A 4044-nucleotide genomic window follows, 5' to 3' on the forward strand; every position below is an offset into this window, starting at 1 on the left:
GGACAGCAAGTTAGTCTAGGAAGCATGTGTGAAGTCATAAGGCATGCACAACTCAGTCCTTCCTTGCCACCACTCCCTGTCTCTTTGACACACAGCCTAAGGCAGTTACCTCAGATCTGCTTCATGATAGAGCCAGGGCCTAGAAATATGACAACACCAGTGGCGTCTACACATGATGTCACCCAGTACGCAGGAAGTTGCTGGGCAGCCATAAGGGCACATTTGGCTTTCTCCTTTGCCATGGTGGCAGTCTCCTCCTGAGAAGGCTGTGGCCACCACAGCAAAGGTGAGAGGGTCACACTTGCCCCTTTTCATCCTGCAGTGGGAGGAGGACCTGACCGGCTGTCACTCCTCTTCTGGGGTGTCATCCAATGGGGGCAACACTCCTTGCACTCCCCTTGTGACACCATTGACAATCACAGTGGGTCTGTTTAGAGCTGTAGCTTCTGAAATAAGGGGCCCAAACAGACAGGTCAAAATAAAGCTGCTTCAGGTCACTTTGGAGGTATGTTGTTTAAATGATACATGTATCCTAAGAGGCTGGAAGCTGTGCCAAAGCCATGCTCCAGTCCTAAGGACTGGAGCGCAACTTTGGCGCAGCTTCAGGCCTCTTAAGATGCATGTGTCATTTAAACAGCATACCTCTAAAGTGAGATGAAGCAGCTTTATTTTGGTCTGTCTGTTCGGGCCCAAGGACATCACTTAAAGTTCGATTCAAACATAAAAACAAAGGACACTTATTCTCTGAAAATTCTGGAATCATTAACAGCCTCTTTGCACAAGGATCACTTGGAAACCTTATTTTAAAACCCCTTTGTGGCTTGGCTTAGGTATCACAGCTAAATCCCACGGGAAAAGATGTAAAACATGAGGATACTAGAGTGACTTTTCAAAAATTTTGCTTGTCACTGTGGGTGCCACATGCTCCAGTAGGGGCTATTCAGGTGGGCACCCATCCAAGCACCTCGGTTCTGCCAGGAAACAACTTGCCAACATGCCAAGTAGCTAACTTAGGCATAGAGCCTGGAACAGTAAGCCTGGGATGGTATGAATCACACTAGGTGAAGTGGGGGCAGGTGGGAGGACACCAGGAAAGTTTGAGTTGGGAACTATTTACAGTGATGGACGCATCACTTGGGCCTGGAGCCCCCAATTTTATTGTGAGAGCAATACTACTTAAGACATTCCCAAAAGCTCTGGGATGCTGCTTTGTACAAAGGGGTAGAATTAAATCCGTTTTCCTATTTAATGATGTGGGTTTCCTTCCAAGTCTGGAAGGCAGACTCCCTAGGGATACAGGCCAGAATGAGCTACAAGAGACAAACAAAACTCTCTGTTTGGGGATGGGTTAGGGCAGAGGCCAATGTATCAAAATTTATCTTGGTCCATAGTACAATGGGCCTCAGATCCATTGTAAGTATTGGTTACTCTGGGTTTGAGTTTGGATATTTTTTGCTCATTTTTCAGTGGGGTACTTATACCCTTTTAGAAATTCTACTGGCTTCTCTACTCCAGGGTTTATTTAATCCTTTATTTCTTCACAGTAGTGTCTTTTGGTAATTGGAAGTGGGATATAATTTATTTAATGTATTTAGTTATATTTTACACATATAGATTTTCTGTGGCAGAACCCTTTAGTTTTGTTTTTTGTTCTTACACCTCAGATCCATTGATCATCTTTTTGTGACTGGAAGGTTTCATGACACATGGCAATGGACTTGATTCCAAGCCAAGCTGTATCATTACTCAGTTTCCACTTGTGCAAACAAAGCAACTTTGCATATTACATAGATCACATAAGATTTTTTAAAAGTTAGCTATGCAAATTCCATAAATTACGCCCTTTCGTAACCCTAGCATGTACCTACTACGTACTTTTTGCCCGTGCAGAACGGGCCACAGTAGTTCAGGAAGATCTGGCTACTCTAAATGAATTCAAGGGCCAGATGAACTATATCCAAGAATATTAAAAGAATTGGCAGAAGTAATCTCAGAACCACCAAGAATAATCTTTGAGAATTCTTGGAAAACAGGAGAAGTCCCAGAAGGCTGGAGAACAGCAAATGTTGTACCCATTTTCAAAATAGGAAAAAAGACAACCCAAACAATTACCACCTAGTCATCCTGACATCAATACCAGGAAAAATTCTAGAGCAGATCATGAAATGGTATATAAGCATTTAGAAAGGAATGTCATAGTCACTAATAGTCACCATGGGTTTCTCAAAAAAATAAGTAATGCCAGACTAATCTTAGGTCATTTATTGACAGAGATACAATCTTGGTAGATGAAGAGAATACTGTGGATGTAGCATATCTTGATTTGAGTAAGGCCTTTGACAAGGTCCTCCATGATATTTTTGCAAAAAGCTAATAAAATGTGCCCTAGACAATGCTACTATTAGGTGGATTTGTAATTGGTTGATCAACCGAAACCAAAGGGTTCTCATCAATAACTCTTCATCCTGAAGTGACCAGTGGGGTACCACAGGGTTCTGTTCTGGACCCAGTGCTATTCAATATCTTTATCAATGATTTAGATGATAGAATAGATGGCATGTTTATTCAATTTGCAGATGACACCAGATTAGGAGGGATAGCTAATACTCCAGAGGACAGGATCAAAATTCAAAATGACTTTAACATATTAGAAAGCTGGACCAAATGAATGTCAGCAGTGAAAAATGTAAGGTACTACACTTGGGCAGTAAAAATGAAATGCACAGATATAGGATGAGTGATACCTGACTTGACAGCAGTGCACGCAATCTTAGGAGTCTTTAGTAGACCACAAGTTGAACATGAATCAGCAGTGTGATGCGCAGCTAGAAAAGCCAATATGACCCTAGGTAGCATAAATAATATGTCTATATGGAGAGAAGTAATAGTGCCACTTTATTCTGCTTTGGTCAGAATTCACCTGGAATATTGTGTGCTATGATTGTGTACTTCTGCATGTCAAAAGCGTTGGACTGGATAGCCCTTGTGGTCTCTTCCAACTCTGTTATTCTATGAAGTGGTAAATGAATGTTAGTTAGTCACTTACATGTAGATACAGATCATACACCTTGTATGGGAAATATAAAAATTGGCTATACATGTGTATATACACTTTTTATCTGAGCTCCAAGATAGGTTAAATGGAGGCCAAGACCACACTTTCCATTCAGAAGCAGCATACATGCTATGACAGCCTGTGAACAGATGTTCATATTTGACCTTCCATCAAGTAGTTGATTTATTCTGCCAAAAGCAGACAAATTTATCTATGTGATAGGCCTACCCTTGTCCATCCCACTTTTGTGTGCTCTGCATGTGAGCAATGTACTTGCGTAATACATGAAAAATCATACCCACTTGCTGGGTGCATTCTCATGCACTTTTTTTTAATATAGAAAAAGATGTTATAGCCTCAATATTACTATAGATTATACCATTCAAAGCTTGCCAAATGTATTGTATTCCTCTTATATCAAGAATCTCTATATTGGATGTGTCCAGAAAATCTGGACTAATCCAGACATTTCAACAAAAACATGGGTTCCCAACCTATGCTTTATTATAATACTATTGTAAGGGCTAAGAAAGTGAATTATCCATAATTGCCAATTGATTCTTCCCTGCAAATGAAAGTGAGCTAGTTGAGCAGAAGTGAACTGGAAGGAGATGAGATGCAGGGGAGATTGGTGAGTGTGGAAGGAGATAGGTAAGTCCTTCTTCCCATGTTCACTTCCCACTTGCTCCTATGTGTGTCACATCAGCCTTTTCTTTCCCTATTGCTCTAGCAAATATGGGGTTATAACCACAAATTTATTCAGGTAACTTCGAGTTTTGCCTTGAAAGCTAACCTTGATCTACACTGGAGATTTATCGTCTTGACTGGTCTGCTGAATAAGAAATTGATCACTTATCATTTGAACTGCTTGGGCATTGTATTACAAATGCCATCTTGATTACTATTTTTGAGTCATATATCTAATTTAAGAGGCACCAGATTACCTATTCTTTCCTACTAAATAATTCAGAGTTTGCCAAAGCTCAAAA

Source organism: Sceloporus occidentalis, unplaced genomic scaffold (genome assembly GCF_023333645.1).
Source record: "Sceloporus occidentalis isolate IW3139 unplaced genomic scaffold, rSceOcc1.0.p SCAF_2, whole genome shotgun sequence".
In the NCBI taxonomy this organism is placed as follows: domain Eukaryota; kingdom Metazoa; phylum Chordata; class Lepidosauria; order Squamata; family Phrynosomatidae; genus Sceloporus; species Sceloporus occidentalis.